This window comes from Erithacus rubecula (assembly GCF_903797595.1).
Source record: "Erithacus rubecula genome assembly, chromosome: 1".
In the NCBI taxonomy this organism is placed as follows: Eukaryota; Metazoa; Chordata; class Aves; order Passeriformes; family Muscicapidae; genus Erithacus; species Erithacus rubecula.
In genome coordinates, this window is record NC_136658.1 from 50197915 (window position 1) to 50213778 (window position 15864).

The 15864-nt window shown below is 34.9% G+C and overlaps 1 protein-coding gene and 1 long non-coding RNA gene across 2 annotated transcripts in view; one reads left to right on the forward strand and one right to left on the reverse strand.

The window, feature by feature from the left end:
* The window catches only part of GPC5 (glypican 5), a 569474-nt gene that overhangs the window by 489378 nt on the left and 64232 nt on the right, over nucleotides 1-15864 (reverse strand). The gene's annotated exons all lie outside the window — the stretch shown is intronic.
* On the forward strand, nucleotides 1070-2317 carry LOC306800765. Its single transcript, XR_013773913.1, has 3 exons — nucleotides 1070-1247; nucleotides 1408-1455; nucleotides 1990-2317. It is a non-coding gene; the product is annotated as an uncharacterized lncRNA (long non-coding RNA).

Sequence of the window (15864 nt, forward strand, 5' to 3'; positions counted from 1 at the left end):
GAGAAACATGTATAGATGGGAAATTCAGTGTAGGTATTCCTAATTACAAAGTGACAGATATAATGCAAAAATCCCTGAAGCATTTACCATACCAGAAAAATGAACGGGAAGAATCATGTCTTAAAGACATACAAATTAATTATAAAGAATTAACTCATTAGGGCATTACCTGTGAAGGTTATATGGCAGAAAGATCAAAAGGGTAAGTGCCAGTTGAATAGATTTGAGACTCACTGAAACTTCTCCTCATTAAGACATATTTGAAATTAATCCATTTCATAGATTGTAGACTCACCAACGAAGTCAGTACATAAAGCAGGTAAAACAGATTAATCCTGCAGCATAACCAACTTTGTGCTGCCAAAGGACAGCAGTTAACCTCAGGGTTTTATAGCTTAAAGCACTCATAACAGACTTTAGAGCTTGTCAGGTCTTGTTTGGTCCAGAATTTATTTTATCTGTCTTTGAAAAAAATACAGACATTCCAGAAACTTGAATTAGAATGGGTTGACTACTGCCAAAATTTTTCTGTGTACAGTGGCATATTATTGATATACTTAAGCAGTTTCCTACATATCCTGTGATTTTGAGTTTGGATTAGTCATACTGGGTTTTTTTTTCAGTTAGGGCTTGTGTTGGGGCTTTTTGTTATCTTTTCAGCATCAGGCCACAAGGAAGTTGGGACAGAACAGCTTTAGTTGGAATATTAATAGGAATTAGCAGTCATACATAATCATACATAATTCAGACTATTAGCATTATTAACAGTAAAAAGAACTGTTGCACTCTGAAATGAAAAAGCAAGTTGTCTCAAATCCATGTGTAAGGTTGTGGGAGAATGGGTTGTAAGAGAACAGAGATAGTGCTGCAGGCAATCTCACCCCAGTGAGTTGTAGCTGTAAGGTGTAAAACAGGTGAACAGCACTGAAGAAGTGAGGAATGCTGATGCGTACTGATCAATCACAAAAGAGTCAAAGGGCATGCAAGTGTTATGTATGTGGGAAACAGGATATAAAAGGTTTTACTGGGGAATAATAAAGTGCTGATGCTTGACACAGTTCTTGGTGTCAGTTGTGTGTCCTCACTCATAATGTGTGTTCTTTTTTCCACCAAATGAAATTGTGAGGACTCATAAGAAACTCATTCCCAAGTTAACTAATACATAAAATATAGAAAATACGTCCCAAAGCCAAGTGAGATGAATTTCACTCACTTTCATGATACATCTTCTCAACTAGTCTGAATTGGTAATCGTACTTCTCATTCCAGTTTTATAATTTACTTAATATAATCACAAAGTGTTAATTTTTGCTTACTAATTCTGACACAAGCTATTTTGCTATGTGGAATTTGCTTTCTAAATCAACAAATTTAGGTATGTTTTTCTTTCCCTCTCCATCTTCTCAGCTATGCATTTGAGAAATGGCCCTACACTGCAAGAAGTCTCAAGTTCAGGTGATTTGACAAAGTGATCCAAATCCTGGAATTTGCTTGGGGGATTTTTGTGGGTTTTTTTGTTTCTGATTTTTTTTTTTTTTTTTTTTTTTGGTTTTGGGTTTGGTTTTTTGGGGGGGATTTTGATTTTTTTTTTTTGTTTTTTTGTTTTGGTTTTTGTTGTTTTGTTTTTTAAAGAAATGGGAAATAATTTATTTTTTACTCAGTTCTTTGGAGTTACATTAATTTTTATGACTTAATGGAAATCATCACAATTGATTCAGAAGATTATTTTTTAACTTTTCAGTGAAATGTACTGATGTTGATTTTAAAATATCTAGCCTTTGGATTTGCTATTTAACATACTCCTAGGTTGCAACTGGAATGTAAAGTATTCAATCTAACACTGGCAGATCGTATTTTAATATTGAATGTCTCTCATATGAAAGAATGAATGAATAATGCAAGGTTATAATTTTATCTAGTTATAAGCAGTGATTCCACTTTTCTCTCAAAACTTCTTCCCTTTTCAGTCTGGTGTTATCCTTTTAACAGTGATGCCTATGGAACCATTCATCTTTTCAATTCAGAAGCAACGTGAGCAGATTGTTTTCCATGGTGCCAGGAGAAGAAATAACTAGCAATTAGCAGAGCTCGACCAAGCTTTTTTTTTTTCCCTCTCAAATTCTGCTTTTGTTCTCTCTGAGTTTGCATTGCTCTCCAGGCAGTATTTTCCCAGAGGAAAATATTTCTAAATTCTGAATATATTGCTTACTACTGTGGAACAAAATATGCTCAGAGTTGCAAGCAGAGCACTCCAGGGAATCAGAGCTTTAAAACTGGTATCTTATAATAAAATTGTTTGAAAATATTTTGATGCAAAGTTCTGTGCATGGTTCGCAAAAGGACATTAAATTGATACTGATTTGAGATAACTTGCTGTCCTTATTTATTATGGCAAATGTGTAAAAATGGTTCTCTCAGATGTATGAAAAGGGTATAATTCAGAATTTATAGCAGGGAGGGCCCGAAAATTACATTATTAGAAGGATAAATTAATTTCACATAATTTCAAACTATATATATATATATATATGAGTTAAGAAGCACTTCTAAGGCATGATTCATTTCTCTGACTTTAGATGACTACTTCAGGTTGAGATGAAGTGCTCACTGGAAGTGCTTGCTCCTCTCCCTTTTATTATAAAGCGATGTGACAATGAAGCCCTAAGATTTTTGTAGGAACTGGTATTAAGAGAAGTGTCCTTAAACATAATTCAATACTTCAATTTATACAAATAAAGAGCTGAGATGATCATGCTTCTATAAAGTGGTCTTAGTTGTAGATAAATTACAAACTTCTTACACATTTATGCAAATGTTTTCTCCCTCTTCACACTTGCAATCTGCTTTTCCTAGAATTAAATATATGGTTGGTTCCAAGGAGCTGCCAGAGCATTATGTCTATATATGCTAACTTTATAGGAATTAATTATTAGGGAATCACAGAGCAATTACACTTGAAAAGAAAGAACAACCTTAGGGAGATTTCCATAAAGCTATGATGATGACTGACATCAGATGAAGCTTTTGACTTTCTATTTAAAAGTTTAAAATCTGACTTTCAATTTTTTTCCAATTATCCCAGTTTTATGGTGACAGTTCTCACTCATCTTCAGTAAGCTGGAGTTTTTTAATACAAATTAAAGTGAAATGTTAATCAGGTTGCAGATGCAACACTACAGATCAACATTTCTTGCACATCAGACAAGTAAATACATTCATTTTATATCACTGAATGTTTAATCTCAGTTTTTTTCTAAGTGTTGATTGAGGTTTGGTGAATTCCTTCATCTGATAATCTGAGAAATTCCATACTAAAAATTATCAATCCAGTCCATCAAAGGAATTTAAGGAGATTGTTTACTTGACATATGACTACATGCAATGGGTTTCAAAAATCCTCTGGAGAGCTTGGTAAAGGATTTGATGCATTTATTATCTTCCAATTCATTTTGCTTAACTTCATATTTACTGAGGAGGAAAAAAAAAAAAAAAAAAAAGAGAATTTTAAAAAGCCCTTAAGTCTGCCTTTCTTAAACATCCATGTTTTTCATGGAAGATTCAGGAACAATAAATTTTGACTGCATTTACTGTACTGAAGTTAGTTCCATGTTCCTCTGTAAATACTGGCTATTGAGAAGAAAAACCTGCATATCCCTCTGTATAGCTCTGGTATATTAGTGATTAGTGACCTTTCCACTGATAGTGACGAGTGATATGAGCAAAATTCTGCTTAACACAGGTGATACAAAAAGCATTTTGGTCTATGCCATGTATTTCAGTACTTGTTTTGGCACATGCTATAAAAAGGAATGAATTTGCACTTCCAAGTTTCAGACAGGTTAAGTAAATGTAGCATTTCTCACCAGACAAGATAGAAACTCAATGGAAGTGGATAACCAGGCAGCCAAATGTTCTCTTTCACAATTGCAAGCAGAAAATAGCACCTGTTAAAAATATAAAACTCCAGTTCTCTAAACTGATTAGGAAAGGATATACAGTTTCAGTATATAAACTTATCTAAGTGAAATTCAGAAGGTATTTGTACTCTAGGGAAAACCCAGCAAAGAGTAATTGCTTCTAAAATGACAAATGTACAGAATATTCTGTGTAACTGCTTTTGATGATAACATCTTAAAATCAAATACTCATAGGGATTGGAACAGTTCACTCTACTTTGATTCATCCTTCCTTAATCCAGTATGAATCCTGATGTTAATGAAATTGATTTCCATACCAACTTATGACACATTACTTAGAAAACAAGGAATAAATAATACATGTTAAATGATCCATCGTTGCTAGTAGCTTTGGTGAGGTAAACAGGTTCAGCAGCCATAAAGTAAGGGTTACAAATAGTTTTAAAAGTTGTCCCCTCTGTTAAAATGTTAAGCAACTTACTGTTCTTGATATGCATGTTCTGTATCCCCAAGTTGGCCATCTGTTTGTATTTTCCCAAACAATCCCAGTTCTAGTCCAATCACTTCCTACTTCTGCCCTGTCCCTCACTTCGCTTCCGGCCGCCTGCTGCTGCTCCCTGTCAATCAAAAGACACTGCCCCATATGCAAAGCTTCCAGAGTTCCCAAGAAACACCTCTTCAGTGGAAGTCCTAACTACCCATGAACTAAGGAACTGTTGAGAAGAGTGACACCCCTGGACCAACGAGCCCAAATAGAGTTCTGGACGTGCCTGTGAGGTTGGAACTCCCTTTCCTGCCCTTGGACAGGACTGCACGGGAACCTCCTTCCAGCGTCACCTAGGCAAGCAGCAGCAGGTGTCGGCCCCTGGCAACCCCCCCCAATTCTTCACTAAAAGAGCTGCTATTTAATAAAGGCTTTGGCCCTGCTCCGTTTATTACATTTGGCACTCAGAATGAAAGAATAAAATAATTGTTTAGGTCCCACTGAGACCACTTCTCCTCTCCTGCAGGCCATGGATCTCCATGCCCTCCCTCTGCTGAGGCAACAGAACAAAGGATCTCCCATTTAATTTTTGAGCCCAGCTCTCTGACCTCATGGCAGCAGGGAAGAAGTCAAACCCTGGATTTCTTTATTTAGTCTAGATTTCTTTCTATAATCTACATGTTTCCAAGAAGCAGACTACTCTAAAATTTTTTTACATCCTCTTTGTAAATACTAATGCATTTATACATTTTTAGTGAGATTATCTCGTCTATTATTTTCTAGGTTTGTTTTGCATTATGCATATTTATGACTATTAATGATTAGTCAGAGCTTGTTCAATGGACCAGAGAACAACTGATGTTAGATTTAAATGGCTATAATTTTTTGCTGTATAATTACATAAATATGGGTTGAGTATGGGCTGAATATCATTAAATTATTCTCTCCAAATTTATATATTAATACTCTTTAGACTTCACCAATTTTTTCAAATACACAAAAGATAATTTGCCTTTTTAAATGCTGCAACTTTTTTTTTTGTTTCAGAAAGATTGAGTATAATCAGTACATTATCTACTTTTACAGTACAGCTCTACTTGCTTTCACCCTGCCACTGTTTGCAGATGCTCTGCTAAGCCCTGTTCAGCAAGTGCTGCTGAGCACTGCTGACTCACACATTCCCAAGGCATTAATGCTTTCCAGGAAAGGAGCTGGCAATACTAGCTGATGGAAATATGTGTCTCTTCCAAACTACAAGCCGACAGTAATTTCTACCCCAATGTAATTGGTCCCATCATGCAATGTGACAAGGGTTATTCATTTCTGGCATCACTCAAACCAGGATGATTACCTTCCCATTCCCTTTACAGTTATGTACCCTAGATTACACAGGACTGGAAGATCTATTGCTAAAGAATTAAAACATCTAGAAACACAGGGGTAGAAGGCACTTGAGATGTGTTCTAATCCATCTGTTAAACCCCAGGCAAGTTTAAGATTTATGACCTCATATTTTAACATCTTCTAAGCTATCCTTAAAATATGCACATTAACAGAGAAGCCACAACCTTCAAAAAATCATTCCAGTACTTCACCATACTCTCATTTGCTTTTACCTATGGGAACAAATTATTTTCTTCTTCCTCCTCTTAGTTATTTCAGATTACATCCTCTGCAAATGACAGCAGACATCTCTAAAGACCAAATGCATCTCCAAAGCAGATTTGTCTGCATCTCAGCTACCAGTAGAGAGGATCATAGTGTGATTCATCTGACCTAGTTTAGATGTCCACATGGAAATACGATGAATCACACTGCTTTTCTCCTCTATTTATCCAGAGAAAGAGGGCTATTAGTTCAGAGAAACTGGGAGATTAATCTTACTCCTGCAAACTCTTAAAAATCTTTTCATTAAAATGAACAATCTTCTTTCAGTCATATGGGGGACACATTCTGCCCCTATGTAGCTGAACTTAATTCTAAATACTGACAAAAGGAAGCCTAAATTGCCCAAAGTATCTGCTTAAGTGGACAATCTGGATGTTTAGGAGTTCCAAATTCAGCTTTATCTGACTATCTGCTTCAAAAATGTTTTGCTAAACTATTTCAGAATTGCATGGCTTCTCTAAATCATGTTTACTGTGGGAAACACTAAGCTTTATACATCATTTCAAAAGAACTACTAAGCCAGTCCTCCTTCAGTCTTCAACTCAATCTTATTCCTGCCTCAGTGCAGAATCCACATTATGTCCCCATTTTGAATTCTAGCTCTATTTTCCTGCCTATGAAAGAGCCCTTGCTGCCTTCTCTTGCTGAGAGCATGCTGAATATTTCACTATTCAACACAGTGGTGAAAATGGTGTCTGTACCTGCCCAAGGGCCACATCTGCAGTGCCCTTTTCTATTCTGAATGTGAACACTTGTTAACCAATTAAATTAACATTTAAAAAAACTTTACTATCTGTTTACTAGCAATTTAATCAAGATCATTTCAAACTTACTTATGTGAATGCCACACTGAAGATCAAAAAGAGACCTAGGAATGCTTCTCACATACCCACATTTTGGATCCATGCCCCTACAGGGAAATTACATTAGGTTAACCCAACTTGTTACCAGTAAATACAGTTTCATTGTTATTGTTTGGTACGTTCTTGTTTTTGGCTTCTAAATAATTAAGCTTTTTATTCCAATAAAAAGTCTAAAATTCTCTAGTTTCCTCCTTTTCTGTTCAACAAAAAAATAAAACATTCACCCTTTTCAGCCTTTTGCTATCACTAGAAATCCAAAGACAAGTACCAGGGCACTTCAGAATGTGTGTATTGCCAAAAGAAACCAATCAATGGAAACCATGTAGGAAACAATTCTGATGTAAGCATGCTTACACCTCACAAATGCTGCTTCATAGCTGCACACAGAGGTCCTTTACCTGATAACACACTGATCAACATTGGTGACAGATGGGCTTCAACAAAACTAACTGTTTCTAGGGGATCTCCATAGGACGTGGGAAAATTTTTAATGGTTCTGCGTGAGAATCTGATTTATGTCTCTGGAGTATCATATATTGTGATGCCATCTATTAAAAGACATTTTATCTCTGTAATACAAAGTAAAAGGTTCATTACAGAGCTTTCAATTTTATATTGTCCAGTTCATATATATCTTTGAATGCAGCTGATATTCACTAAATAATGACAATTATTTAAGACAGCAGATAAAGATCACATCTGCTTATCACACCTGTCACATAAGTATACAGGGTAGCAATTCATCTCAGCTACCACCTCAGCTAAATAACTTATTGTATTTTTCTCAACAAAATGTTTGAGGTATGATTCATCTGAAACATTTTAGTTGCTTATGGGAAAATGAATCATGCAAAAATATTTATGTGAGCATGAATCATGTCAAAAAAGTGCCTCTCTCAATTTTTTTATTGAGGGAGCTGATGGTAAGAAGCTCATCAATCCACTCCATTATACCAATCACCATTAGTTTTGCTATTTCACATGTATATCAGTTACAGATTTACTTATAACTTCCATATTGTTGTCTTGGAAGAGCTGTATCTGAATTCTTGCTGTAGAAAATTAGATCAAACTCTGTTTGCTCCAGAGGTTTATTTTTCTAGAGATAATTTTCTTGCAAGTAGATAAAATACATTAAATTATGTATTCATCTAACTTCCACTGCATGAATGGAATCTATATCATGGACTAAATTTCTGGTAAAAGTAATGAACTCTTAAAATATGCAACCTGTACAGATAATGAACAGCATCTACAAGCTGAACATAATGTTCCATTTCTTTTTGATGTCACTTACTTTAATGTTGACCTAATAGTCACAAGAAATAAATGTGTGTGCATCTTATTTTATTTATGCACATTTACCACTGGAAATATAATTAATAGTTTACTCCCAAATTTGTTTCAGATCACTCCTACTAGCTCTTTCAAGAATGTCTCTGTGGTTCAGGCTTACTACAGGGACCACTCTGAAAAAACAGTATAGCTGAAACTGTGTAAGCTTCAGCACTCTCCACACTGAGCATTACCTATGTGAAGCTGAGTATCAGAACATCCTTTAAACTACTATTTCTTAGATTCTCTGACTTATTCCTGTCATGAGGAGTTTTCAATTTTTTTTTCACCCAAAATTTTGATGCATGGTTTAGTTCCATGTGCATAAATTAACTGGCTTTCTGTACAGTGTGAGCCACAATTATGGGTCTTTTAGGAAGCGTGAAAAAAAGAAGCAGCATTTTAAGAGTCACTGTGGATCAACTAAAAATATGGGGCTTAGGAAACTTTCATCTACATGGAAAAGATTACATACATACATATTTTTTGTGGAAAAATGCAGCATACCATAAACTATTCCACTGAGCAGACACAGGTCTGTGAGCACTAATATTACAGTCATATGTCTTTATAGATGGCACATACAAAAAAAGGACTCAGAGAAGTAATGAAAAAAGAGAAAAAAAATCTATATAATTTTTTTTTCTATTACAAGTAAACGCTCCTTGCTTCTTGAGCTTTACTGGTTTTAGTTTTTGTAAACCCACAATAAATAATAACAACTCTAAAATTGCAAAGTTCTGGCTTTATTCTGTCTTTTATCTGTTGATGCAGCTTATGCATCATTTATGATTTGCTGCTACAACCTCACCAAATCAATAGTTTTCAATAATAAATAAGTAAACAAATAAGTACTACTGCATGGCTTACTTTATATTCTATTCTTCCTTAACAGTGTTCTTCTGGGATGGGGGAAAAATAAAACAAATAATACTTTCTATATGAATAATAGTATTTTAATTTGTAGTATAAAAATAATGACATAATTACTGCCAAATCCTAATTTCTTCAAAGTTTAAAGCAGGATTAATTTCACCTTACTTTAGTAAAACAGAAGTCAAAGACTTCACCTACCCCATCTATTTGGATAATCAGTGGATAATCAGATAGGGACCTCCTCATATTTTATCCCCAAGGCAAATCTAAGGTTACTGATTAATTAAAAAGATGTTTTAACTGTGCAAGCCATAGTTCCTACTCACACAATCCTGATTATGGCAATCATTCACCTTAGGATGGGATAAGTTGAACTCTGGAATTTCTTTTCCTTCTTCATTAACTAGGCTGAGCCTAAATGAGGCAATTGAATAGACACTCTTTTAGCTACTTTATAGGTTACTAAAATCGGAGAAGATTAATCCCACTGTTAAGAGTCTGCACAAAGACTCAATTCAGGTTTAATTCTAGGTGAATTTAGTACTAAGTTTACCTAGCTCATGGGTCTTTAATTGCCACAAAGACAATTTTCATTAATTAATACACTTGGGGGGAGGGGGGGAGGGAGGGGGGAAGAGGAAATAAAAAAGGGAACAATATTTTACTACAGGATTTTTTCCTGTTTGGGAATCTTTAGATGTAAAATATTTTTATACCTATCAGTTATATATTTATTTTTAATGTCAATAAATGTGTGTGTTGCTTGATACACAGGTCAGTTACCATCCATTTAGTAATACCCATTTTCCATTCCTACAGTAACGATGACGCACATAGCTATTTCAATGCATTTTTTCCTAAAGATTACCATATTGAAATCATTTTTTTTATTGATCCCATAGAAATAGATACACTCCCACAGAATAGTTCCTATAGAAAGGCAATACTGCAGTGAAAAGCCAGTACTGTGCTAACTTTAAAGAACTTTTTCTAGCAAACTACTATTTCCACTTCAGTCCCACTTGAAACAACTTTCTGAACTAAATCTTTATTTCCAAAAATCCACCAAAAATAAAATATTATAAATACCTGGATATTTATACATATTAAGTTTCCAATTTTTTTTTCTGGGTCTGGCTGCAAGATCAGCTAATTTCCTGAATTTAGAAAAAAATCCATGTATACAGCAATTCCCTGTTCCAGAAAATCAAATCAATATTCCTAAGAAGGTCTATTATCTAAGCATCTAGAAAAGCAAGAAAAGTAGGACCCCAGTGATTATTAAACAATAACACTTCAATTTTTTAAGATGCTTGTATATGAAGCCTATGATACTGTTAATGCGTAAGTGTAGCCAGGGTCGTGGCATCCATCTGTGTCCAAAAGTGCCTTCCAGTACAGCATGGGACAGAATAAATAGCCTAGTTCCACTAATGCTTCACAGATAATACTTTTCAGACCAGAAAAGAAATTACCTAGTAACAGTTTCTAAGTTCCTCTGAGAAGAAAAAAAAAAAAAAAAAAAAAAAAAAAAAAAAAAAAAAAAAAAAAAAAAAAAAAAAAAAAAAAAAAAAAAAAAAAAAAAAAGCTGTGTGGGATCACCTATTTCTGTTGTATCACACAATCATTTGTTGATGTTTGATCTCAAAGGACAAAATGGAGACTGAGCTTAGAATCTCATACTGGTCATAGTGATAAGAAGTCATTGTTTATTGATGTTACTGGCCCTTGATCTTTTGTGTTGTGCTGCACTACGTCTGATCCTTGAATGTGAAATACACAGGAAATTCATTCATGTTGTGCATTTATGGAACTCAGTGATTACTTCTTCCCAGGAAGGAAAAACCTGAGCTAGCCAGAGAGATCCTGGATCAAATGATGACAAAAAAAGTACTGCATTTTCAAATAATGTGTTAAGTATGCTTATCTAAAGGAAATAAATTATTTGGCTTAATAGTGAGAACAGTTTTGTTCTATTATTCAGAAAGCTGGAAAGAAATCTAATTTGGAGAAGAGTGTGAAAAGTTTTCAAAGATGCATGAGTTTCAGCTTACATTTTCATGCTGAACACATTAAAAATTATGAAACAAACGTATCTAATTCCTTCAGATAGAAAGCAAGTGCAGCCAGATTTTTATACTCTGTTCAGTGTTATGGATTAGCACACAAAATAAGACTATCAGTTCCTCGGAAGCCTACAAGAAAAGCCAGGGCTGTTACAGTATTTCATGCTGAGATCAATCTAGCACAGTCTGTGAGAACCAGGATCCATGAGATTTTGGCATAGAAACCTCTAATTTTTGTATGCCAAAACTGAAACATTAGAAATTGAAGTGTTCCTACATATTTATGGAAGTACACTTTTTGAGCACCTTTTATAATTTAGAAACTGCAGCACCTGTAGAGTTAGGTACCAGCTAAATGGCATGTTTTCAGATTACAGTTCTGAAGGTAGACAAAGAAGTTTTTTTCCAGCTTCTGCTATTGCTATCAAAGATAAGTCAGTGAATGAGTCATCTAAGAATATTACTGTGCAATAGAATTTAACTTCTTCCTGGCATCACATGAAAGACAGTTATGAGCTGGTCACACTTGACACTCACCTATCAAGAATGTCTGCCAGTTTACAGGTTGATATAGAATATTATGCTTCATCAGTCCATCATACATCACACTGCAATTTGTGTGTCAGATCTTAATGTGGGAGACTATCAGGGTTGGTGCTTAATACCGTGTTCGGTGTTTAATTGCTTCTTTAGACTTAGTTTCTTGATCTAATGTTTTAAAGATGATTTGCAGACTTAGAAGCTTTGCTTTCACTGAATGTCAAGTGCTAAAATATGAACAATAACTCTAGTTTTCTTACTGTGTGATAATAAATAATACAGTGTATAAATCACCTGTCAGTTGCAGCAATAGTGAGCAATTAAATAGCACTTTGAAATAGTGTATTTAATTGAGTGTGCAGGTTAGACTGCTTATGCTATTAAAAGCTATCCAATATCTACCAGAGCTATCCAGATCTACCAGATCCTTGCCTACGTGCTAACAGCACAGTATTTTGTAAAAAAGGCTTACCAACTTCTACATCATGCAAAATGGCTCCACTTTCAAGTAAAGGTCTACTTCTGAGCTGTGTGTGTTTCAGTAACAAAAATACTAGCAGACTTCATACAAACTTAATGGGTACTATTATCATACATGCTCATATGATAGTACAGAATCTGTTTCATAGTACTGCAACATAGTTTAGCTATAGTGGGGAGCTGTCTTCTGAGATGATAGATTGAAATGTATGTTATGTTATTTAGGACTGAGAAATGAAGATATGGAAATAGAAGTAAAATAGTCAGCACTTCCCACAATAATGCAGGGCAGTTTGGATGACTGAATAGTACTGAGAATTGTGAAGACTCAGATTCCAGGATCCCCAGAATTGCATGATGCTGACTATCTGTGAAGATTTGGGGATGTCCTGTAATTCCCTCAGTTAGAACACACCTCTTAGATCAGCAAGTACAAGCATCAACCCAGAACTGCAGTGCCCACCACTAAACCATGTCTCCAAGTGCCACATCTATGTGTCTTTTAAAAACCGCCAGGGATGGCAACATACCACTTCCCTAGGCAGCCTGTTCCAGTGCTGGACAACCTTTTCAGTGAATGATTTTTTCATAATACCAAACCCATACTTCTTCTGGCACAACGTGAATCCACTTCCTCTCATCGCATTCTATTATTTTGCAATGTTAGGAAAATATACTTAGTTGTATAGAAGGAGGCTATGAGGATTGTTTATTATTTGATCAGCATGTTTTATACATCAAGAGACATAAATATTTTATCTACACTTATGACTAAATGAAGACAGGAAATTTGTCTGAAATATCATTAATATTACATCTTTGTTTACAAATTCAAAAAATTATATGACTTTTCTTATGTGACTATCATGTTTTCTATTACTGATTGCTTGCTCTATTATCTTCTATAACAATGAAGAAAGAAAGGTGGGGGCTATTGCACTACTGACAAACCAGAAAGACTGAACAGATAAAGATAATTCTTACACACATCTAAGAAACACTGCCTGAAAAATAAAATCAGAAAGAATTCCAATTTCTAACAAACCAAGTATCTTTCAGGAAAGCAATATAGCAAAATGCAGACTATTCATCAATCTCTCTGGATGGACTGATAATAATTTGTTACATGAAACAGAAAGCAAGAAGATACAAACCTTACAAAAGAAGACAGTTGGAAGCACACACTGAGAAAAGTGAAGGCACAAAAAGTGAAACAACTAGCAAGAAACATGCAAGGTAAACAAAGAAAAAGATCAATAAGAACAGTAACTGCGAGGGGAAGATAAAGGAAAGCTGTCCACTATTCAACAGGGGAAAAAGCTATTATGGCACTAAGAACACTTGCAGGTTTAGGGCATTTGCTGCTTCAATCTTCACTAACAGAGTTAGGGGTAATCAGGCAGATAATGTAAATAACACAAACAACAATGCATTTAAGATAGAAGCAAGGAAACAGATTAAAGAATACACCCTGTAATTAGCTGGCTTTAAATCATTCAGAAATTATGAAATTCAGGGAGTACAAAGAATTTGCTGAAGCAATTTCAGAGGCACTTTAAAACCTCATGGATGATGAATGGGATTCTGGAAGACAGTCAAAAAACCAAAAAAGTAACCTATCTATCCTTGAAAAAGAGAAAGTAGAAAAAGCTGGAAAAATACATGTATCAGTCAGACTACTCCTCATTTCTAGAAAAACACTGGACTATATCAGAAAACAAAACACTGCAAGCATCAGCAGAAGGGATGATGAGTAAAATAAACAATTTTTAAAGCCGATTTCTATGGGGAGCAAAGGGGAATAAAACAAGATTTTACTTTTTTAATAGGAAAAAGCAAGATTTAGTGCAGCTTGTGATACTTAATGTTCTGTAAGGTCTCATAAACTGACTCAAAATGGTCTAAATGAAGTTACTCTTAATTAGCAAAACCAGCTGGACAGCTATATACAGAGAGATGAAAATGGTTCACTGTTAAACAACATACTGAGAGCAATGAAAATGGTTCCTTGATAAACAAGAATATATTGATTTGTGATTCCTGGGAATCTACTGTTGGCCTAATCAGTATTTTCCTCAATAAGCAATATTGGCATCGTTTCAATAAATGTGAAGTTATGAATTACAAAGGTATAGCCAAGCTGAAGCTAACAGTAAGCATTTTTGCTGACAGAACTAAAATTCAAAATGACCAGAACATATTGGATACATGTTTGCAAAAACAGAATTAATTTCCCCAAAGAGAAGTGAAAAACACTTCACTTGGGCAGAAGTAGTCAATGGCACAAATCCAGACTCTAGAATAGCTGTCTGCAAGGAATAAAACAACTGGGGGCTTTTGTGCATAGGAAGTTGAACAGGGGAGTCTTCTACACCATGTAGGAAAAAACTGGACAATTAAAAAAAAGAAAAAAAAAAAAAAAGAGAGAATATACCCAGTAAAATATGTAAATAATCTTTCTGCTATAACTGGCTTTAAGATACATTTCTCTGCAACACTAAATTTTATTTTGGAACTAGAATCCCCAAAGTATCAGATTGTGTAGAAGAACTATAGCGCACAATAACAAAAAAAAAATCTGAGATGATGATTTAAATATGACTTGTAATGAAACATACAAGTAATAAAAGTTAAATACAGCCTAAAACAGGAAAGGCATGATAGAAGGTAACTGCAGAGAGGAACGGAAAAAATATTCTTCATGTCTATTGTGGGTAGTGCAAGAAGTAACAAGCTTTAACCTTGGAAAGGGAGATTAATTTAGGCATAAAGAAGGTTACTAGAAGTGATAGGTATGGTCTGGAACTGATTGCTTTGAGTGAAGAGTAAACATCAGTGAGATTTTAAAACACAAGTCAGACAAAAGCTGTTTAGTTTTGTCCTTTGATGTTTCCAACCTAAAACATTTTGAGAGATTCTGTCTTGTCATTTCCCAGACCTTGCAGTTTTATCAATTCCTGAGCTGGTTATGATACTTGGTACCATCATGACAAATCTGAAGAGAAGTCTGGGATTTGAGGATATCATGTTAAGACAGGAAAGGAGATGCTATGAGGAAATGCTGACTGTTGGTCACAATGGCAAGAGATGAGATGTTGAGGTCGACAGGTGACCTCAGAAATAGCCCAGCAAAAAAGGAATCAAGAGTCTACCTGGGCTCAGCTGCCTGATAGTCAGGATGCCTGATAAATGAACATTTCAGCATGGATCATCACAGGGCAGGGAGGAGCTTGGAAGACACATCAATACTAAAGGGGAAAAAAAAAAGCCACATGATCCAAATGTCAAAGACCAAGAGAATGTGGTAGGCCTGTAGAAAATGAGGTTAACTCAAAAAGGATAGTTACTGACTTCTATGATGAAAGGTTTTTTTCAATCAGTATATGCCAGTGGAATGTGTAAACTGCCACTGGATCAGAATTTTCCAGTGAAACTGCACCACCTACCAAAATACTGAAAAGCATACAAGATCTCACCAAGTCACATGGGACTGTGCTAAAATTTTAAAGAAAAAAATAGGATTACATACTTGTTCAGATGACAATTAAGTAATTAATATTTTAAATACAAGAGTATCAGTTAAGCGAGTAAAGTAACATTTGAGTATAGAGATGAGAAAGATCTTTTGACAATTA